We start from the raw sequence: 24,875 nt of genomic DNA on the forward strand, positions 1-24,875 counted from the left end.
GTTTCTTTTTCTTTGGGGGGAATCTCACAGTGTTACAGTAATTTTTGATACTGGTCAGGGTTTTTCTTGGTTTACTCATATCTCCAGATTTAGTTTCTGAATTGGGGCTCTCTACCAGGACTTGGCTCCATTTTTTTTTTTTTTTTTGCTTTTGGATAGGGTAGTCAGCCCTGTCTGATCTTTCCCTGAATCATTTGGATTTCTGCATCTTCCTTCTTGCCTCAGATACCCTGTAGATATTAGAATTTTAGACCCCTGGATCTTCCAGGCCCTCTATAGAGTCTTAAGAGAGAATGCTATGGATTTCAAAAACTAAGATGTTCTAGTCTTTGCCTATACTGGTTATTGTGATTTCCAGGGCCTTCCAAAGTCTATTCCTACCTCTTTGAAGCTTCCTTTGGACAGAAAAAGTAAGGGAGTGGGACAGAGCTCTTGTATTTTGTTTCTTGACACATCCTAGCAATTAGGATATACTGGTCTCTGGCCCTGCTTTGGTCTTGCTATGAAACTTAGTTGCCTCTGCTAGTTCTGGGTTTGCTGGCAGCCTCTTTACTATTGTCTGTGGGCTTTGGGCTGACCTATGCATTTCTGGTAGAATAATTAATTTGCTGTGGTTTTTCCATTGACTTTCTTGATTGTTTCTTGATAATTGGATCTTAATAGACATTGGCTTGGGGAATTCTAATTTTTTGCTGGAATAGGTGATTACCTCCATTTAGGCACTTATTTTAGTCAGGAATCTTCAGCCATGAAATGTGGTTTAAAAAGATCAGTTTGGCTACAGTACAGTATAGTACAAAGTGAGACAGATAATAAAAAGGTAAATCATTTGTGGTATTCTTTTGAGGGATAGAGTTTTTCTCTATAATTGCTTTGTCCAAGCAAGAGAATATTTGGATCTACTTGAGGAGAAAGTATAAATCTTAGAAAATTTTTCTTAATTGCACATGTTTAGCCTATATCGAATTGCTTGCTGTCTTGGGGAGTGGGGAGAAGAGAGGAAGAAAAATTTGAAACACAAGGTTTTGCAAAGGTCAGTGTTGAAAACTATCTTTACATGTACTTGGAAAAACAAAATACAATTAAAGTAATTTTTTCTTTACTTCTTGAATCATCAGTTTTATCATCTGTAAAATGGGATTAACAGTTGTACTTATATCACAGGGTGGTTGCAAACAACCATTGTCTTATTGCCTCAAATGAGACAGTGCACGGAAAGTACTTTATTTATAAAGTTATAAAAATGTTAGGTATGGTAATAGGGATGATCTACATGCCTGGTCATTTTTGGGCAATTGGGAAGCAATAGAATAATAGAATGTTACAACTAAAAGGGAACTTTGAGCTCACCTAATCACCCAGACAGGTTAAGGGACTTGCTTTAGGTCATAGTTCAGTTAATTAGAAAATTCAGTTTTTAGGCACTGCCCCGCAAATGGTTTGTATGGAAACCATTTATTTTTCTTCGAATCAAAATATATAACTAGATAAAATGTTGTTTCCCCCATAGACTGTCACTTTAAATGACTACTCATTTTAATTCAACAAACATATATTAAGAGGCAGCCATTATGTCTGTAAATATTACAGCCAGAAAACTGCTTTTAAAGTCATATACCATAATGTTCTATATATATTTGTCTGAAGGTATAGCAGCCATGCACAAAAGTTTGCCTGTGTATCTACTTACTGTAATACACACACACACACAGACACACACACACAGGCTGGGTTTGGGGGATACAAAGAATTCGTTTCCACCTATAAGGAGAGTCCCATGCTGCATCAGAAATAGAGAATTTGTATTTCATTCCCATAACTCCCTTGTAGTCAGTCCCCGAAGTCAGTCCCTCCTTACTCAAGAAATTCACTTCTTGGGTTACCATCTTTCTTTCCTCCCCAACTCTTGCTCTTATATAAGGGACCTTTATATCCATGCCAAAACTCCTTCAAATTCTCTAACCACACATTTTCTCAATCTCCTGAACTGTTCTTTCACCCAACTCAGCCACACCGAGGGATGGCATTTTCCATTAACTATCCGTGTTCTATTTCCCTAATTAGAAATGCTGACAATCTACTTTCTGATCATAGCCGCTTATCATTCTACCTATCCCCATGATTCACTCTTCTTACACCTATTCTTTGCTCCCATTCAAGACCTCTGCTCTTCCAAACCTCTGCTTTCTCAGGCAATTACCCCTCAATTTGAAGGATGGATTGTTGAGAGGGGGAGGACTAGAGGAAAAGAAATCAGTGAAAATACTGTTCTATGATTGTTCAAAGTAAGTAAGATGTGATGAGAATCTTAGGATTTTTTTTCTACTTTAATGTAGTAATACTTTAATTTTTTTCACTTAATAGTGTTATTTTTTTAATTCCATGTAAACATAGTTTTCAACATTCACTTTTGTAAAATTTTGAATTCCAAATTTTTCCCCTCTCCCTATTTTCTTCCCTCTCCAAAACAGCAAGCAATCTGATAAAGGTTATACATGTATAATCATTTAAAATATATTTCTGTTAGTCATTTTGCGAAAGAAAAATCAAAACAAAAGGTAAAAACCACAAGAAAGAAAAAGCAACAAAAAAGTGAAAATAGTAAACTTCTGTTTTCAGTCCCCCAGTTCATTCTTTGGATGCTGATGGCATTTGCCATCCCAGTCTTGAATCACTGCATTATTGAGAAGAGCCAAGTCCATCCCAATTGATCTCACATGAAAAATTAGTTTAAAAAATTGGTTGGATGGCAATTTCATTTGCCTAAAATGACACAGGTAATAAGTAGCAGAACAAGAAATTTAATCCAGATACTGTGACTCCAAATACACTATTTCCCTCCCCCTTCTCCACTACATCTTGTAACATCCCTTCAACTAGGATTATAATTTGTAGCTAAAGGAATGACATTCTAGTACCCAACACATCATCACAAGCACTTTAATAAATGTTTAAATGTTTATTGATTGTCAGCCACTTGGGAGGAAAGGATTTAAGGGATTGGAGAGGAAAAGTTATGATACAAATTACTTTTTTAGTCTCTGTGAAGTTAAGCATTTTAGGTGATTGACATGAATGAGCCCTGTAGTAAATGATTATGTTTCATTCGATAGGTCCTTAAAATACTGAAGAAGGTGGTAGCCTCATCTGTCTTTAAGTAAAGTTGGCCTAATGGTAGTCTGCCCTGGGAAAATTGCCAAACAAAAAGTGTTGCACAACTTAAATTAATTTACTTTTTCCGTTGTGATGTTCTTTTTGAATTTTCTTCACCTTTTCCAAAAGAAGATTTCTTGACTATTTATTTTCACAATTTACTGATTTTTGTTAGGTATGCAGTCATTTAATGCCTTTCACATTAAGAGAGAATAAAAATAGCAAATTTATGCAGTTAACCTTTCCCCTTCTTCTTAAAACCCCCTCCCAAAGTGGGTAAGTCATTTGTTGTTTGTTTTGCAAGACTTCAACATCAGATTTAAATGTATGACCTTAAAATAAGTCTCATTAAGAAGTTCTGTGCACAGCTTTAGTAGTTGGGAAAAAAATCGATCTTCCCACACATAGTTGGTCAGCCAAGAATTTGTTTGCCCCCCAGGAGCTATGGATGGAAGGTAGTAGAGACAGAAACACAGAGTGACGTGGACTCTCTGAGCTCCAGGGCGTAATATTTTGCTCTAGGCTCCTTCCTGTGTCCTCTGTACATTTCATTCTCACATATCATTTATCTTAGCATTAAGGGAATGCCTCCTTTCAACATCTTTTCTATAGGTAAATACTGTTTTTTTAAACTGTTTTCTGTTCACATCTGACCTACATTGGCTTCTCACTTATAGGCCTCCAAAACATTTCTCTGGAGTCACAGTATCTTCCTGGAAACACTTCTTTGATTATATACAGGGGCTCCTTTGGCCAAGGACTATGACTTGTCACCCACATACCTGGAGCTTAATAGGTACTGATGCTAGTTAGAGTCCTAATCTTGTAATACTGCAAGAATGTTACTGACAGCTTAGAATTCCTGTCCATAGTTCACTCTTGAGGTTCACCTAGTTTCCAATCACTACCTGAAAATATGCTAATTTGAGACCTTCAAGATGCACACTTATTTTAATAGAGGACTGTGAAATGTTCTGGGCAGCTGGCTGGTACACTAAATATATTGCCAAGCCTGGAGTCAGGGAAATACGTCTTCCTGAGTTCAGATTTGGCCTTAGACACTTATTAGCTGTGTATCTTTGTGTCCTTCTGTGTTTCTGTCTCCACTACCTCCCATCCATAGCTCCTGGAGAGCAGATATTCTTGGCTGAACACGTATATGTGGGGAAAATTTTTTTTCCCCAACCACTAATGTCACAACCCTGTTTGCCTCAGTTTTCCCATCTGTAAAATGAGCTGAGAAAAAAAAATGAGCTGGAAAAAGAAATGACAAAATACAGCAGTATCTTTGCCAAGAAAATCCCAAATGGGACCAGGAAGAGTCAGCTGAATAAGGCCTGAACAACAAATGGAATGTTCTTTTTCTTAATGGGAGTCTATCTCTTGGCTTATTTGAAAAGTAGCCCTTTGTAACAGTAAGTCTTTTGCTTATAATACCTATCCCCTTTCTCTGCTAATAGATGTGAGAATTACAGGGGAAAAAAACACAAACAAAAAGGAAATCCCATTTTATTGGGATTTTGAAAGTTCAGTTTAGACAATTCCTTTTTTTGCAGTATTACATAGAGTAGGTGCTCATTAACTTCTTGTTGATTGACTAACCAACAGTCAGTTTGGGAAAAAAAATTTTTTTGTAGGATTTTATCCTACAGAGTATGGACTGAATGGTGTGCATCAGAGCTGTACTTTGAGAAAGAATCTTAGTGTCCCACCCATATCTTATCTTGCCAGGTGATCTTCAGAATCTTCCCAAGATAATTCAAATGGAAACAAGGCAAAGTGTCCATTTTACCTTTGAGTAGAACTTACCCTTTTTAAATTATAGCTTTTATTTACAAGATCTATGCATGGGGAATTTTTCAGCATTGATAGTTGCAAAACCTTTTGTTCCAACTTTTCCCCTCCTTCCCTCCACCCTCTCCCCCAGGTGGCAGGTTGACCAATACATGTTAAATATGTTAAAATATAAGTTAAATACAATATTTGTATACATGTCCAAACAGTTGTTTTGCTGTACAAAAAGAATCGGACTTTAAAATAATGTACAATTAACCTGTGAAAGAAATAAAAAATGCAGACAGACAAAGGTAGAAGGATTGGGAATTCTATGTAGTGGTTCATAGTCATCTCCCAGAGTTCTTTCGGTGGGTGTAGCTGGTTCAGTTCATTACTGCTCTATTGGAACTGATTTGGTTCATCTCATTGTTGGAGAGGGCCACGTCCATCAGAATTGATCATTATACAGTATTGTTGTTGAAGTATATAATGATCTCCTGGTTCTGCTCATTTCACTCAGCATCAGTTCATGTAAGTCTTTCCAGGCCTTTCTGAAATCATCCTGTTGGTCATTTCTTACAGAACAATAATATTCCATAATATTCATATACCACAACTTATTCAGCCATTCTCCAATTGAGGAGCATCCACTCAGTTTCCAGTTTCTGGCCACTACAAAGAGGGCTGCCACAAACATTCTTGCACACACAGGTCCCTTTCCCCTCTTTAGTGTTTCTTTGGGATATAAGCCCAGTAGTAACACTGCTGGATCAAATGGTATGCACAGTTTGATAACTCTTTGAGCATCGTTCCAAATTGCTCTCCAGAATGGCTGGATGTGTTCACAATTCCACCAACAATGTATCAGTATTCCGGTTTTCCCATATCCCCTCCACAATTCCACGTTATCTTTCCCTGTCATTCTAGCTAATCTGACAGGTGTGTAGTGGTATCTCAGAGTTGTCTTAATTTTCATTTCTCTGATTAATAATGACTTGGAGCATCTTTTCATATGGCTAGAAATAGTTTCAATTTCTTTGTCTGAGAATTGTCTAGAACTTACCCTTTTAAAAGCACTGGCAACAAAGTCAGAGCATCTGAGTTCAAATCCCATTTGGAACCCCCTCCCCGGAGTTATCTTGAGCAAGTCACAGATTCCTTCTAGATCTCCCTCTCCTCCCCTGTAAAATCAGGGGAGTGAGTTAAAAGCCTCTGAGTTTCTTTCTGACTCTAGATCTAAGGTCCTATGATGTGTTCAAATTCTATTATAACTTGAGGCTAGAACCAGAAAGTGTCCCACATTTCTAGAGCCACATACCTAGATGTGTGTATGTAGTCATATGTGTAAATGTACGTATCAGTGCACAATCCAGGTGCACATATATGTCTAGGGAATATTCAGTTCCCTCAGCTTGCTAAAGGAAGGCCTCTGTTAACTCCTTTAATACAAGGAAGTTATTGTGAAGGAAGGGCCAATGCGCTTTACTCACTAGTAGCAAAATGGAACTGGCCATTCATATGCAAATAACTTGCCACCCACTGTGTGGAGGCTGCAAGCAGATTTTGTTAGGCCGCTCTCCTGTGGCAGAAGCTGCTACAGCTGCTGCATCTGCTGAGCTCAGAGAGAAATTTTTCCTCCACTCAGTAGAGCAGTATAGAAAGGCATATAGAACTGGAGGAACAGCCTATTGAGGTAAATGAGAGAGAGAGAGAGAGAGAGAGAGAGAGAGAGAGAGAGAGAGAGAGAGAGAGAGAGAGAGAGTGAGTGAGAGTGTGTGTGTGTGTGTGTGTGTGTGAGAGAGAGAGAGAGAGACTGATAAAGAGTTTGCTGCATATTCACAATCTTAATTTGTAAGATAGAATTTTTTTAGTTTTTGTATGTTCTTTTAGGAAAATAATCATATGGTTTAGAGAGGGATTTTTGAATGTCTATTTTTTCTTATTAATGATCATTAATGGTTCCCTAGCTTAGGATTTCTTTTATTTCATATGGCAGGGTATTGGCTGAAGCTGGGTCCAAATATAAATAGTAACTTTGGTATAGTGCTTTATAGTTTATAAAGTGTATTAACAAAAATTTTCTAAGTTGACTGTCAATAACTTTGTGAAGTAGGCAGTGTGTTATAATCTATTTTTCAGGTATTATTATTCAGCGGTATAGTGGTAAAGAGGTAAAGTGATAGGAACATTTAGAACTGAATAAGATCTTTTATCTTAGAAGTCATCTAGCCCTATTTCTTTATTTTACAGATAAGGAAACTGAGACCTGGAGAAATTAAGTGTCTTACCCCTAAGTCCCACAGACAGCACATAGAGCTGAGACCTTAAGCCATGAGCTCCTCATATTCAGGCTACTACTCTTTGCATTAGACAGCCTGTTTTAGTACTCATAGGTAATTTTAATCATACTTTATATAAAATAAAAATTTAAAAATCCACTAGAATACTCTAAGCTCAGATTCTTAGGGAAAATAGGGCAAGTAGTATGGTAAAATATGATATATATGGACCAATGAAGATGAAAACAAATCCGCATTAATGAAAGGTCTAAACTGAAAGTTAGAGGATATAGAATTTTGTTTCTTTAGGTATGTATGGTAATAGCACAAAGGAGAATATGTTACCTGCATATTTTGACAAATACAGGTCTTTGGATTACTTTGATACAGTAGAAGCCTAAATCTATGTTAAATGCTAGTATTTTAAATGCTATTGTATGTTTCATTCTGCAGGATTCCCAGAAACATATCCACAACACAATTTATCATGTAAATTGCTTATGCTATTTAATAATCTCTCTACATCTGTCTATTAGTTTTATCTCTTGTTTGTGTTGGTATAGTCTCATTCAGGATGTATCTTGATAGATTATTGCTCTTCTTCTAGCCTTTTAAAAGCTTCTGCTCCCATTTTTGGTCAGAGTACTATAGCCCTAGACCAGATGTTCTTGGCTGACACTTGGTCCAGGCTCTCCTTTCCTTACTCCTGGCACACAGCTGTTGACTTCAAGCTTCCCTGTTGCAACCCTGTCCTGTTTCGTGAAAGGTTTCTTACTATGTGTTCCTTGGTGGATTTTTCTGGCTGAACCACTTTCCTAGTATAGACAGGGTTTTAGCCATCTGTGTGGATCTGAGCTGGCAAAAGACATATACTTTAGTTCTTCAGTTTCTTGATTTTTAAAAAATTCTTGCTTGTGTACTTGTGAAAAGACTGGGCTTTTCTGTTGCCTCTCTGCCAAAGTTAGGACAACTCCCAAATCTTTCTTATTTGATATGATTTCTATGTCTTTTGGTACATTTCTCTGGGTAATGCCATTTTCAATGACCTTTTTGTAATAGTGTCCAGAAGTGGACATAAAACTCCAGATTTGGTCTTACCAGTGCAGAAGATAGGGGAATTATTACTTCCTAGATAAAATATTCAAATAAATTTAGACTATTGTAGCTATATCATATAGATGACTCATTGAACTTCACTGTCAACCAAAATTAGTCTGAATTAAAAAAAAAACTTTTACAACTGTCAAAGCAGTTTTCCATTTTAATATTTAAGCATTCAAAGAAATCTGAATTCTGAATTTAGTTATTCCCACTAAATTTCAGTTTGTGGTTTCCAACCTACTTAATTTTAAACTGTTATTGTCTGTATTAAACCCTGTTTAACGTTGTCATCTGGAAATTTTTAAAGAGTGCTTTTCTATGTATTTTATTCAAGTTATTAAAAATGTTGTACAATAGAGGTATCAAACTTTTGTCCTATAAAACTTCTGTGACTTGAACTAGATTAAAATGTACTTATGAAATGGTTAACAATAAAAAGCATATATAGATATTTGTTAATGAGTGGTTCTCCATGTTAGTGACATTGCCTGCCTTGGGGAACTAGCAGATTTCCTGTCATAGATTTTTAAGAAACAGTTGGATGACTGTTTAGAGGGGATCTTGTAGAGAACTTTATTCATGTACAAATTCTGAATTTCTATGAATGCAAGTTTACCAGCCACCAACAAATAGAAAATATCCATCCCCAGGGGTTCTCCCTGGAATACAAAGATTACTTTATACTAGGCCCTACTCCTTGACTAAATTCACTATAAACAGGTCTGTTAATAACATGGTACTATTGAAGGCTTGCTTGAAGGAACTTTTTAGGGTACCTGCTATAGTACCTTAACTTTCTGTCAGTGACAGAACTAAGGTCCAGTGAAGCTCTGTGTCTTCTGTAACACAAATACTAAATAGTACAACTGAGGTTTAAAACTATAGACTGTGCAGGTGAACCTAGTCTTCCAGTGGAGTCGTGTCCTACTCAGGACTTCAGAACCCTGATTAAAGACTTCAAAACTCTCTCTAAGGCCCAAACCATATTAAAATGCCATTGGTAAATATTTAATGAATGAGAAATACAGTTCAACATAGATAATATGTTAAGTTGTAGTTTTCTAAATCATCCTGCCTTGTTTCCTTTTGAGTTTGACACTCCTACTTAAGGGGACAATATGCAACAAAATTTTCAGATCCATAATTTGGTTGTGTCCCAGGAAGCACTTCTTGTCTCTTTCCATAGATTGAGGATCTTAGTCTTACAAGCAAGGAATTGTCTGACAAAAAAAAGTATTTTGATCCCCATGCTATTGTAGAAATTCATTGATTATTAGATTTGTAAGGACTGAACTTCATGGAGTTTAACTTTTACATTTTACAAATAAGGAAACTTTATCTTAGGGAGGTCAAGTGATTTGTTTCCTATAACGAATTAGTTTGTGGTAAAGCTGGGTTTCACATTCAGTTTACCTAATGACTACAAAATCCTTCTTATTATATCCCTATTTATTTACATTTATAAAAAGGAGAGAGGTGTGTGTGAGAGAGAATATTTTAGGCATTGTAATAATAGTATATTGTATAAAATTTTGGTTCAGTATTTCTTATGTATCATTTCTCTAACATTCTGCCAAAAATTAGACAAATCAGTGTAGGTTATTAGTCTAAAATGTCATGTATCAAGGATTTATTCTTTTTCATCATATAGTCACTTATTTGATTACACTTGAGATATCCCTGAATTCTAGCATCTGAGCTTGGAGGAATAGCATAATAAAAAGTTTCCACCCACTTGAGAGAAGTAAAAATGATATATTGTTTTACAGTACCTTTTTAAATTTAAAATTTGCGGCAGCTAGGTGGTCCAGTGGTTAGAGAACCATCCCTGAAGTCAGGAAGACATGAGTTCAAATCAGGTCTCAGACACTTAACACTTCCTAATTGTGTGACCCTGGGCAAGTCACAACCCCAATTGCCTCAGCAAAAAAAAAAAAAAAAAAAAAAAAAAATCCAAGATTTTTTTAAAATGAGGATTTTCTTCCTTTGAGTTAGGTAAAGCTAGGTAAGAATCTGAGAGTGGGGATGGGGTTCAAGTCTGAATATGTGTAAACTCAATAGGGAGTGAAAGATTGGATAAACTCACATTGATGCTAAGAATTCCAGTCAGTAAGCTATAGAATTTGGAACTTTGATGGCGAGGAAAGTAGCTTCATGAAATAGCTTTATTCTGAACCTTTCCATGTAATTGTTTACTCTGCTTTCTGCTTACTACACATGAATGTCTACCAAGGTTCTATGGCTGTTAACCTATGGCATTAGTAGTTTACAGTATCTCTTGTAAATCAGTCTGGACTTCTAACTCTTGAAATAAGACATCCACTGCAAACACAATGCTATTAAAATGGAAGTGAGTAGACAATAAATACCAAAAAGGAACGGGGGAGACATGGTGCTCAGTTTGGAGATACTGATAGTGTTATTATAGCAGACCTCTGCTGTGAGATACACACACACATACATATACACACATATATATATAATACTATATATATATATACCACATATATGTATATATATATATATACATATATATAAAGTGCTTTCTCCACCACAGTGGGAATATAAAGCAGAAGGTGAAATGTCTTGTACTGGAATAGTGTCGGAATTGAGATTTCAAATACATCTCTACCCCTCTTGTTACTTCATCAAGTAGCAGGCATATATTCATTTGGATAGTGTATTGTGAATTAGATCAAACAGCAGAAATAATTCCAGTTTCCAGTTGGTTCTCTATGACTGGATAATAAGATAAGTGGTAACTGGGTAAATATTAAACCAGAAGCCCCCTAAAGCCTGACACATTTTGGAATGCTGATCTGGAATGATATATTAAAGGAGATGACAGAAAGATCTCTTGAGAGAAAAGCCATGCAGAATAGTGCAGAGGCAGTGAAAGAACTGATTCAGGGGATGAAATGGGCCCTCCTTATGAGTGTGTCTATTATTTTGGGGCCTGGAAACTGAGAAGCATCAATGAGTCTATGGGAATTACAGAAAACTTGTGTTTCTCCTTGGAAGATTGTAGGTCCTGCACGATTGCACATAGCAGCTAAGATTGTGCTCAAGGTTCAGCCTCAAAAATTCATTAATGTTGTCTGTACTATCTTGAATAACTTCACGTACCTCACCACTGAGCCCTGAAGTGTAACCGTAACAATGCCTTCTGTGTTTTCCCAGGCTGAATATATAGTTTTTGTGACAAATGGAACCACTTAGCCTCCCTGTCCCTTCCTTTTCCCATTAGTGGTAATCACCTTGGTATGTGTGTGCATGCATGCGCAAATGAGCACATAGATACATGCATTCCAAGTTTGTTGCTTATTATTCAAATGTAAAGTTGTTTTGCTTCCATAGTACAACATGTGGAAGGTACAGCTAGATCGTAATTTGTCTGAAGAATATCTGGGACTTTTAGTGAGGTATAAGCATTTTTTATAAGTCAAGAATGTGATATTGGAGGGGGGGAATATAGCCTTAAATTGTAAAAGAATAGCAGTGTCCAGAATAAGAAAGGTGATAATTCATCTGTCTTTTATACTAATAATATCATTTCCGGAATATTGTATTCAGCTCTAAGCATCACGCTGGAGGAGTATTTTGAATAGGACAGCTGGGGTGCTGAAAAGCATCAGATTCAGTGGCAGGAACTTGGAATTTATCTTGGAGAAGAGACTTGGATACCTCAAGGGATATGATAACTGCATTCAGGTATTCGAAAGATTTGTGTGGAAGAGGAATGAAACTTGTTTCCTGAGGTCCCAGCAGGCAGAAGTGATGGGTGGACAGTGTGAAGAGACACATTTTAAGCTTTATGTAAGGATTTCTCCTCACAGTACAATGGCCTGCTCTGAGAGAGGTCAGCTTTGCTTGCCAGTGGCCCTCAAGCGTGACCTTTTGTTGGATTCTCATCCAAATAGAGACTGATTAGATGGCTACTGAAGTTCCTTCTTATTCTGAGATTCTTTGGTTCTGGATACTTTTCTGTGTCTGATTTAATTTCTAAGTATGCCAAACATAATTTCAATTATTGTAATCTGACAGGACTGTGATGGAATTCCCAGCCTCCAGTCTCTGGCTAAAACATCCCTTCTCCCAGATGACTTAGACTTGTACCATGGCTTGGAACTTAAATCCAGAGTATGGAAAGACTGATGGTTTGAGCTGATTATATTATAGAATAGCTCTAACTACTGTGTCTATGACAAGAACAGATGAGTTATTATGGGTTCAGGTATATCTCCAAAGTAGGAAAGCACAGGGCATGTTTGGAGAATGTCATTTCCCCAATTTGGCTGAAGAATTAAAGAATTAAAGATACTGTATATCCATTAAAGAGAGTGTATAGTATTTTGATTTGAGCTGAGCTTTGAATAAAAGAGATAAGCAAAGCTACAGAGAGAATACAGGATGTTTAGTCAAAAAAAGAGAAGTTTAGGAAGTAGATGGAGCTGAGGTTGGGATAGGAGGAGTTGTTTACAAGTTTTTGAAGTCCTGTCATGTTGAAGAGGGAATTGACTTTTTTCTGCTTGGTTCCATAGGACAAAAGGGGAATTTGTAGAGACAAATTTAGGTTTAACCTAAGAAAAACTTCCTGACAATTAGACTAGGCAGCGGTGAGATGGATTGCCTTGGGAGATGGTGGGTTCCCTCCCATTGGATATATTTAAGTAATGTCTAGATGACCACTTGCCAGATATATTACACAGAAAGGATCCTTGTTTCAGGTATGAGTTTAACTAAATGAAATCTGGGCTCCCTTCCAACTCTGAGAGGCTATGATTCTGTGAAATGTATCTGACTTGTTTAGGGCAAGGATGAATATTCCAACTTAGGTAGAACAGAATCTTTTAAAATTCATTTTACTTTTTGTAAATTCACATTTCTCATAATAATAAATAAATAACAATGATGTAAGGATTATTGCATAATCCTTATTGTATAATGACATAAATATCACTTTTGCTTCTCGTAATAGCTTGTGGGAGTAAATGCTCTTATTATCCTAATTTTATAGATGAGGCAATTGAGAACAAAGGAAGTTAAATTTTTATAGTAACAGAAGAATAGGGAATAAGTTTGGATAGTTTCATTGGATCAGTATTGTGGACCTTGAAAACCAGGATAAGTAAAGGTGGTGATGATGGTAGTGAAGCCTGAAAACTCTTTCAAGATAAGTTTTAATAATCAATTACTAAATTAATATTAATTAAATTTATAAATATCAATAATAATAATAAAATTAATTTATAAACTATTTATTAAATTAAAAATAAAAATAATTAATAAGTAAATAATAATTGATATTACCGTGTAAATAGCAGAATTGAGAAGGGATGGAATAAGATGAATTACAAGTGGATTGAAACTAGGTTGTCGAGGATTTAAAACAGCCAATGTAGGGAATTTATATTTTGTTATTTAAGCAGTAGAGAGACACTAAAAGTTTTTGACCCTTGAGTAACTAACATCAATCCTATATTAATAGACTCTTGGGATCCTGGAAATAAAAAGGTGCTCTTGATGTAGCAAGTAGAAGGGAAGCAGTAGTATTTCCCTCAGCTACTTATACATATTTTCATGCCTGTATTGATTTGTAGTTGTTTGTTCTAGGCCAAGGTCAAGACTGTTTACCAATAAGAGATAATAGAACCTGAGACCAGGGCCAGCAAACCAATTAGTGTAAGCATTGGGTGGAGGGGAGAGTCATGCATGAGCCAGAAGGAGAACTAAAGGCTGAGACCAGAAGCAAACAGATCTAGAGCATTGCATTGCAAGACAAGATAAAACCACAAGCCAAAACCAATTATAAATCAGAGTAAACTAAGTATGAAAGAACAAGTTTTCTATAAGTAATAGAAGACAAAATGATGTAGTTGGACTCCTAAAAAACCTTTTTTGGGGAAGTTGTCCTGAGGACCCTCAGATAGGAGACAGATGGAAAGGCAGAAAGGGAGAGTGCCCCTCCTGGCTACTGAGCTTCTGCTGCCAGTGGAGTGAGTTCAGACATCAAATCCAAGATGAATATGGATCATAAATTTAGGCATGTGTTCTCATAGACTTATGTCCACTCTGTCCCCATTAAATGACAATATCTTCATCAAGGAAAGCTCTGTATGTTCTTTTGTTTATGTTGCTGCTTTTAGAATTTAGTTTTAGAACTCTGCTCAGGTAGGGTCTGTAACTCATAGCTATTGAACTAATTTTTATCAACCATGAGAGCAGCATGTCACTTAAAGGCTAAATGTTGGAAAACACTAATTTCTGATCTTTTTAAATTTTAGGTATGTCCCTGTACTCTGGTTAATTCTGCCCTTTAAGATTCCTCTCTTGGCCACATAATATATTTTCCTAATTGCTTATAGTATTTCTCAGAAATAACAGCTTAGCTTCTCTGCATTGTGGTTGATTTCTATCCAAATCCATCTTGAAGTTGGTTTTGGTTTTCCTTCAAGATACTCAAAGGATTAGAGCCTCATTAAAGTATCTCTGAGCCCACTATTTGTTAAAAATAGATTCAGCAGCTAATAACTAAACCTTAAGAGTAATGTCTATTGCTAGTAAATGACTGTAGAGGATCAGGGACAGGAACAATCTCATTAAATATTTGAATGATATGGCTATCTTTTAATTTTTGCACTTTATTATTTCAAATTTCCTATTACACTGTGCAATACTTTTGTAGATTTAAAAATTGGCAATATATGACATCTAAAATGATTCATTAAAATTTCTAGAGCATTTATTATCAGAACCTAAAATATATCAAAAACAATGTTACTAAGATATGTTTTGTGATTGCTTGATTGACAAAAGTCTTTCTTATGTTTTTCAGGGAGAAACTGGGGAAAATGAAGTTGCCTTCCAGGAAATTCTGCCAAAGAGGTAAACCAAATTTTAGTTATCTACTTACTTGTGAATTTAAAAAGTCAACTAGTCTTACACAATCTTATCCTTAAGCATTTTGTTTCCCAAATCAATGTGAACTTTGACCACAGGTCTTACAATGAAGTTGAATGAGAGTTTGACTGAGAAAAAAAAGATTTGGGCTCTGCCATCAAGTAGCTATATGACCTTGAACTGTCATTTCATTCAGTTTCCTCATCTTTAAAATGAAAGAGTCTGTATCGATGATCATTGAGGTCTCTTCTAAACACCAAAATTCTACTATGTTTAATTTATTGCATATAAACTTTTTAATAGTATTTTATTTTTCCAAATACATGCAAAGATAGTTTTCAACATTCACCTTTGTAAAATCTTGTGTTCCAAATTTTTCTTCCTCCCTCAATTACCCCACTCCTCTCCAAGACAGCAGGCAATCTGCTATAACTTAAATATGTGCAATTATTCTTAACATATATCCATATTCATCATTACGTATAAACTTTCAGTGAGATTAGAATTCGTTGCTTTTTTTAATCTTAAAACAAAGTCACAATGGCTAAACAATTGTCTTAGCAGTATCAAAAAAAAAAAAATTTCCCCCCTGAGGCTGGGGTTAAGTGACTTGCCCAGAGTCATACAGCTAGGAAGTGTTAAGTGTCTGAGATCAGATTTGAACTCGGGTCCAGGCTGGTGCTCTATCCACTGCACCACTTAGCTGCCCCTCAAAATTTTAAAATGTTATTTTAAAATAACATAAAGAATAAAGTGATACCTAATTAATAAAGACATAGGTGGGAAGGTAGCTGGGGGGTTGGGGAGAGGGCAATTGTGGTTAAGTGACTTGCCCAGAGTCATACAGTTGGTAAGTGTCTGAAACTGGTTTTGAATTTGGGTACTCCTGAATCAAGTCTGGTGCTCTCTGCTGCCCCAGGATGTAGCCATTCTTGACTACATAGATTGTTGCCCAGGTATCTGGAAATAGTAACAATATCAAACAGCATTTCCAAATTTGTCTTTATGGCAGGTCAGGACAGATTCCAACCTGCCAGTCAGGCAGAAGACCCATGTTAGGTCCTTAAGAAGCACCTGATTACAAGGCCAGTATTCTTAGTTGTGGTAAGGAAACAGTCTATGGTGCTGTATTGTGTATGTGTTCTGGATGATAAGAGAACCCCTGACACTTGGGGATGGGTATGCTCAAATTGAGCTTGGCCGTCAAGACAAACTCTTATCATAACTAGGGACATGCACCATCACATTTTCACCCTAGTTTCTTCAAAAAGAAAGAACAATTGGCAATAACCAAATTTGGAAGCAATTTATCTCCTGCTTTTTTTCTTCCTCTCATATTTCCATACCCTCTCTCCACAGTAAACAACATTAAATATATTTAATAATATGAACTATATTGCCAAAGGGGAGTCCAGTTTTGGAAATTTTTTTTTTGCTAATTGTTTGCAATTTTTCAGTAAGTCTGATTTAGCAGTTTACTCCCTCTTGATTCTTAAAGGACTGCATAGCTAGTTTTTCTTGCATCCTTAAATTATAGAATGTTCAAGATTACCCATATTTCAGTATTTTATGAAGATTAAAGTGTTCTCTCATTTGGTGTAAAGTACAAACTGGTTCACAAGTTCTCTTGTGGAAAAGACAGTATGGTATAATGTATGAAGCCAAGAAGACCTGACTTTAAATCCTGCCTCTGACTCATATTGACTGTGACCCTGGCTGGTCCCTTAATCCCTCATTGTTCTAGGAAACGCTTCAATTCAGAGAAGGTGCCTGCACGCACTATTTGTAAGGAGTTTCCTCACCTGGGATTTTCAGAAGTCCAGTATTGGTGCCTACCAGCAGATTAATAGAAAGTGTCTACCTCATAGTAACCTACAGATGGGAAAATGGGTAGCAGGTAAAAAAGATCTTTATTTTTTCCATGCTTTTGATGTGCTTGAGAACCTTTTGTCTGATATTCATTTAAAACCCATGTGAAGATGACAGTTCTCTGATGTATTTAGAAGCTGAGTTTGAAAAAGAGTATTGTGTTATTTACCTCCACAAAGTTCTCCATTGATATCTTATTGTGGCATGGAGAAGAGCCTAGATTTTTGAATGCTATGCCAAGTGGAATATTAACTCTGATTATTCCTCCATTCTCAAAATTAGGTGCTATCTCAGTGACAGATTGTGTCTGCCTTCTGAGAAGCAGCTTCGCTCATCACTAGTTGGTTACCCACTTGATGAATTATTTCATAGCTAACGATGAAACAAAGATAAATACAAAAACATTTTATGAGATGATTTGTTTACCTTGTATTGCAGTGATTGCCACTGCCATACCGTTAAATATGTTAATCATACTCTTAAGTATATGTAAAAAGACCACCATTAAAATAATTGACTTTTGTGACAACTTTTTGTTGCAGAACAAAAAGATAAAGTAATTCTATAAACTTAAGTCCATCCAAATTAAATTAATATACATCTTTGATACTTGGTAACTTTAATACAAAATGGAAAATGTAATTTTATTTCGGGAGTAGGAAAAGAGAGAAATTAAGACTTGTAGACTATATGAAAGATTTATACCTGTACATGAGGAATATTTGAGAAAGGAATCTCAAGACTTAGGTATAGCAAACAATGTAAAAACATAACTAAAACTAAAATTAATTATGTTTTAAAAGATAGGAAATGACTTAGTAATGTGAGTCATTTTTGAATCAGCTGTCTGTGTATAGTCAAAGCACAATTTTTTAGAGCTGAGAGAAATTAATACAGAAATGTAAAAAAATGACAGAAAGATAGAACAGCTTCAACTTGTTATATTAAAAGAAATTTTGATGCCCAAGATGGCACATGAATGAAGGAAAAGACAGACACAGATTTCAACAATTTCAAAAGAATTTTAAATAATGTAAATTGGTTGCCAAATGAGATAAAAAATTAACCCTGAATGCATTAGTCAGAAAATACTTGATTTATTTGTCAAAAGAGAGGAAATAGACAATGGTACCACCAGTTTAAAATATAAATTTGTTGGTAAAAAAAAATCTTAAGCAAAAGAATGTTGGAAGATTATGAGCAATAAATATTGTTTCCAACAGGAAAGGTAATAGATGGAAAAAAAAGTTTTAAAAGAGCATGATTAGAGAGCCAATTAAACAAAGGCCTGCTGAGGGTATTTGAAGATTAAAAAAAAAGAGGACAGCAATAGAAAAAGATTTTTAAAAATCCTCAGATACATTCCTACCAAATTCTTTGCCATTGAGAATAGAGGAGTCATCACATTTGGACTCTTAACAACAGACTCACTGGATGTGCTTTAGAGGAAGTTTACATGACTTAGAAGAAATTCAAGATAGCATAAAAACCACTTATAATAGATGAAGTTTACATAGAAGATTCTGGTGCTGAAGGCAATACAACTTTTGGATATCTTATGAAGGGAAAGCTAACAAAGAAATGGAAAAAAATCTTGGATCTTGTATACACTGAAAAAAGTAATCCAGGAATCTAGAATGATGGCTATGTCCACTTTCCCATCCATATTAATATTTTATGAGAATATTCTGCATGTTAATTGAGGGTATCCTATTTTGATGGAAGGAAACAAACTCTCATATGCAAAACTCCACAGAATATATCTTTACCATTACATAGTTGACTGAAATATTAAGAAAAGACAAGATCCCATCTGTGCTTACTATTTTATTGACTATATAATTTTTGAATTTGATAAAGCAAAACACTATATTAAAGATAGTCTTTCAACAAGATGTCTCCTTTACCTATGTCAAAATTCTATGAAAGATAAAACAAAGGAGGTATAATTTTGACCATAAAATCAAATGAGATATGCTCAAAGGTGTTCATGTGGGATTTCCAGCACAGAATGTACCCAGATCAAGAAGGCATACTTTACATCCTGTTTGTTGATGATGTTGTGTTGACTTCATTAAGCCCCAGAAAGTTGAAGAGCCTCCTAAATAAGATTATTCTAAAGAAATTGGTCTAATTATCCAGATAGGAGAAACAAAATAAGTGAAGAATACCTGTTCTGTTTACTTTAATTAGATATTTATTATAATTACATTCTGATAGAAGCTAGGGTCAGAACGGTAAAAATGAAATGATGCTTGCTTTCAAGTACCAAAGCTAATCCATCAGTAGATAGACAGACAGACAGACAGACAGACAGACAGACAGACATAGATAGATGGATGGCTAGAGGAATGAATGGATGGAAAGAAAGAAAAATGGATAGATGATGGATAGATAGATATTTAGATACATAGATAGAAAAGGTGGACAGATAGATGGATGGATGGATAGATAGATAGATGGATAATATATATGTAGTCTTGGACAAAAGGATAGTGAGTTAAACTTAGAATTGAACATGAGGAAAATGGGGTATATTCCCTTTGGCCTAAGATTCTTCCTGAATTTTTAAATATTTGCATTCTTCCATTGAAGTTGTATTACTACAGGTTACAAAACACCATGACCTCCAAAGGAGAGATGACTGATGGGCAAGAGAAAATTACAATTACAATTTATTATTACAATTACATTACAATTGAGAAAATTATGAAGGAAGAATAGTATAAAAATGTTCAAGTATAAAGTATAAAGAAATATTCATGTGAAAAAGAATACAGTGGCTAGTCTTATAGCAAGAGCAATGAAGTCATTTGTTCTACTAATATATGCACAGTATTAAGAGAATCATATGAAGGCATTTAATACAATAGGTGAACACAGGGAAGAGTTTTACAGGGGTGGTAGTCACTGGTGCTTTGCAGTCTTTATAATTGGAGGTGATCCCACATTACTCAAATGATAGTCATTAGAATTTTTATTATTGCCTTTGGTTTAAACTTAGGAAGCCTTCATTAAATTATAGTTATATCTAATCATCAGAACAACTCAAACTCAATTTATAAGTGATCACCTACCTTGTTATTGAAGAATTTGGACTATTTTCTAATTAAAATAATGTTGCCCCTCTTCTATAAACCCTATTCTGGTAAAATTATCATTGATTTCAAAAGAAGTTTTGTTATGTTAGGTTGGAAGGCCTTACCACTAAGATTACTCAATTCATAAATGCTTTTTCTAGATTATAATGAATAGTATGGATCTTTTCAGGATGACTGAAGAACCAACAGTGGTTTATTGTCATGTAGCTAGTTAAAATAATATGTCAGCTTTCTGTTTCTAAAGTATCATTAGTTGGTCATAGAAGCTCCTAAATATTCAACTGTATTGAAACCAAACCAAAAATGACTCATCCGAGTATCTTTCTTTGAATATATTTCTGATAATGATTTCTTACTCTACATTACTGTACAAAACAGTTCCATACAAGCTGGGATAAAGTTTCTTTGATGTGTTGCTGAGTCATTTTATAATAATTTCATATTCTTTATATCATACTTCTGTTCACCTGATATACGATATATGCATTTTCAAAGTAGTAGTAAGTGTGTCAAACATATTTAGCAGTTGCTGAAGAACATTTGCCAGTACTTCTTGGGCAAGCATACATTTACATTATTTTATATTCTCAGATTTAATTTGGAAAATTTCATTTTATATTTCTTAAAATTTTTAGTTTGATACTCCCCACCCCTAATGTTTCCCTATGCACAAATTCCAGATTTTGTCCTCCTTACTATATACATACTATATGTTCACACACACACACACACACACACACACACACACACACACATATATAATATTTCATTTCAAAGTACAATCTCATATATGCCCACTTAAGTTATGTACCGTTGATATGCCATCATCTGCTGAGAAAAGGCATTGGAAAGTCCCATGCTGATACATTGTAGCTTATTCAGCTTTAATATAAATTTGAAGTTGTGTACAAACTGATTATAAAGTGAAACTCTCTTTGAAACTCTGCAGGTTCTTTCCACCTGCTCTTAGTCCCTCTATTTGCTTTTCTCTCCCCTAATTATTTCCTTTGAACTTAAAAAAATGTAATTTGTTTCTTTTCATGTCCCTTCCCTTTCACTTTTCAGTTAGATAGTTGAAAATCTCTTTTACTCACCTTCCCTTGAACTTTGTATGTCAGTATTCTTTTTGCTGTGAATTTTTCTAAAACATTTCTCTTTGTTTTGTTCAATAATATTCTTTCAGTGTATTCTGAAATTTTTTTCTCTGATACTTATTTCAAGATGTCTGTTAAAGATTCTAAAATTAGATTTAAGTGCCCTCTTCCAACCAGGTTTCATGTTGCCTTTATAGACCTTGCCCCATTTTTTTTCCTGCCATGCTTTTTAGAAATAGCTATTTGTGGAAAGGAGTAATGTTAGAAATAGTGTTATATTATAAAACTTATACTTTAGATCACATGTCCAGTCCAATCTTCTCCTTTATTTACCCATTATAATTTTCCTCCACAAAGACTTTCATTTCTTCTTTTGACTCATGTTCATTTTTTCATAGTTATAGTGGCCCTTTTTTCTAATAGTAATGGACCAATTGCACTAGTCTATTTATACTCCCTCACCAGATCCCTCTTGAGAAGGATGTATTACCCATTGTCCTATGGATATCACTTCCCATTTCCTCATGTACACTTTCTCTCACTCTGTAGATTTATCTTACTAAATATATTGTTTCATTGTTAGCAGGATATAGATGAAGTCTTCATTTAAGTCTTCTCAGGTTTTTCAGAAGCTATTCCTATCCCTCCATTGGAGGATTTGATTCACATTATTTCTGCCATGCCAGTTTCACTTCTTCTATTTCTTTATGCTCCACTAATATCTTTATTCCCTTCTATTCTCTTTTACCTCTTGAAAATTTCTCTTTATTATTTCCAGCTGAAATGACTACTTAAACAGAGGTAGTCCATCAATATCTTTCTTCCACAAATCTACTTCAGCAAAAAGCTTAAATTGACTCTAGGTCAAACAGTGAAAAACTATTAACCATATTTGTGTAATAGGAGGAATTTGCTATAGGATGTATTCTTCTTAACCTATTTTTAATACACTTTATGTAGTATTAGAATGAATTGTTCTTTAAATGTTTAGTAAAATACATTTATAAGTCCTTATGGTCCTGGGGTTTTTTCCCTTTGGGGAATTAATTTTATTTTGGCTTTTTCAATTTCTTTTTCTAAAATGAGATTATTTAAATATTCCATTTCCTGTTCTGTAAATCCCATTCCCTTGGGACAACTCCATCTAATACTAGCAAGGTGATTTCTACAAAGTAAGAGTTTAACAGATTTTTGAATGAATGACATACTTGATAGGAAAAAAGTGGGAACTATATAGAAACTATTGGTCACATTGGTTTTTACCTTTTTGTGTTTCTTATTCAAATTTCTGTACAACTTTTGTCCAATTAATAGAACACACTGCTTGATGAGAAGTTATTGCAGATTTTAAACCTTTAATAGGTCACTAAGATCTTAGTTCCATGGAAAAGAATTCATTCTCTAGCTTGGCTCTCTTACAATTAGTTTTGTATCACGAGAAAAATCTGGTAAAGAAATATACATTTATTTTTGTTCAGTAATTCAGTAGTGCCCAACTCTTTATGACTCTGTGAGCTCTAACACACCAACACTATCCATGGGGTTTTCTTGGAAAAGATACTGGAGTGGTTTTCCATTTCCTTCTTACAGATAGCTTTGTATCACAAAAAGAATCTGGTGAGGAAATATAAATAGATCAGTAGAAATCTATTACTATTATGAAAAATCATACAAAATTTTTAAAAATTAATGAGGTCAAGAGTGATTTCTTTGTTGGGGAAGAGTCACTAGATTGATATTTATAAGACATTAACTCATTTCTCCATAGAAAGAATTAGCTTTTAAGTGTCCAGAAGACTTAGATAAGGATTAGTGTGTACTAACATAAGAAACAGATGTAATTCCATTCTGTTACAGAAAAGAAAAAAATTCCTTTAATCTATTGCACAATAATAAAGTATGTGGTCATATCTGTCACAATCCTCTCTTTACCTCTACCTCCAAGAATCCTAGCTCCCATGAATAAAATAATTACAAAGAATTCTTTAAATCCTTAGTAGTCTAGCTTAATTTAACTCTGAGTAAGAACACTTTAAAGACATTGATTTTTAGATTGTTTTACTCAACTAGCAACTCTTAGTTTAGGAGCCTTATCTCCTACATAGAGATTTCAAAATTGATTTTTTTATTAAAGGTTTTTATTTTCAAAACATATGCATGGATAATTTTTCAACATTGACCCCTGCAAAACCTTGTGTTCCAAATTTTCCCCTCTTTCCCTCTACCCTCCCATAGATAGTAGACAATCCAATATATGTTAAACATGTTAAAATATATGTTAAATTTAACATATACATATATATATATAATATATTCAAAATTGATTGTTAAACAACAATCTTATTTTTAAAAATAATTTTCTAGATAAACAAAATAAAATGAATCAAAACAATTATCTGGATAATTTAAACCAAAATAAAGCACATTTTGCCTCAATTATCTAAATTCTTCATTGGGGAAGGGGAGAGATCGGCATTACTCAGTTATTTTTACTTTATTATATTTTTGTTGATTTATGTAAATATTTCATCCATTCTACTTTAAAAGGATTGACTTAAGTTTTGCTAAAATACCATTTAATTTAGAATTTTTTCTCCAAATGTGGTTAAGAAAGTGTTCTAGATTTTATCTGGTCATGAGAATCCAAGCGGAAAGAGACCTGGATTTAATGTCAGAAGACCTGAATTTGAATTATGGAATTCCCACTTGTTATCTATGTTATTATGAAGAAAAACCTTAACTTTTAATAGTGCACAATTTAATAAATATTTATTTACTTATTGTTTCTGTCTGTCAAAGGATTATGCCAAGATGCTAGGGATGGAGAAAGATTTAAAAAAAAGACAGTTCCTATCCTCATTGAGTCTGCAATACTAATGGGAGAGATTAATATATATACAGATTCTCAAGTAAGGCTTCATGAAGGGAAATATTGTCAAATAAAAAAGGCTTTGTGTATGGGCCTACTTGATAGACCCAGGGTGATTATTTGAGGAACAGCCTTACTAGGTCAGATAAACTCATACCCAGTTTGGTCACAGGATCATGGAATTTTTAACTACATAAATCTCCATAATATCAGTTAATTTGTTAAAGGAATGGTAGCCTGCCTTGGTGTTTCCTAGACTCCCTTGAGTCTATAGTGAAGCTTTTTTTGCTGGACTTGTGGAACCCAAGCTCTCTTTTCCCCATCATATCCAGTCTATCCTTGCCCCTGATGTATATATACAGCCAGTATCCAGGGACATGTCCCAAATGCTGATATGAAGAAGAGAATCCTCTAGCTTGGGGCATCTAGATGGAGCAGTGGAAAGAATATAAGAACCTTGAAAACAGCAGCTTCAGTTTTCATCTTTGAATCTCAGCACTCAGGACAGTGTTTGACACATACTGGGTGCTTGATGTTTATTGAATTGAATTTCAGTAACATGACTCTTTGATGGCAGCATTCATGACCAGACTGGCCACTTTGCTTTCCCTCACACATATGACACTCAGTGCCTTTTTATCAGCTGGCCCTGGGCTTAGAATTCACTCTCTTTTCATCTATGCTTGGTAGAAGAGCCCTTTGTTTCCCAGAGAGTTTAGCTAAGACTCCAGTT

Source organism: Sminthopsis crassicaudata, chromosome 5, assembly GCF_048593235.1.
Source record: "Sminthopsis crassicaudata isolate SCR6 chromosome 5, ASM4859323v1, whole genome shotgun sequence".
Taxonomy (NCBI): domain Eukaryota; kingdom Metazoa; phylum Chordata; class Mammalia; order Dasyuromorphia; family Dasyuridae; genus Sminthopsis; species Sminthopsis crassicaudata.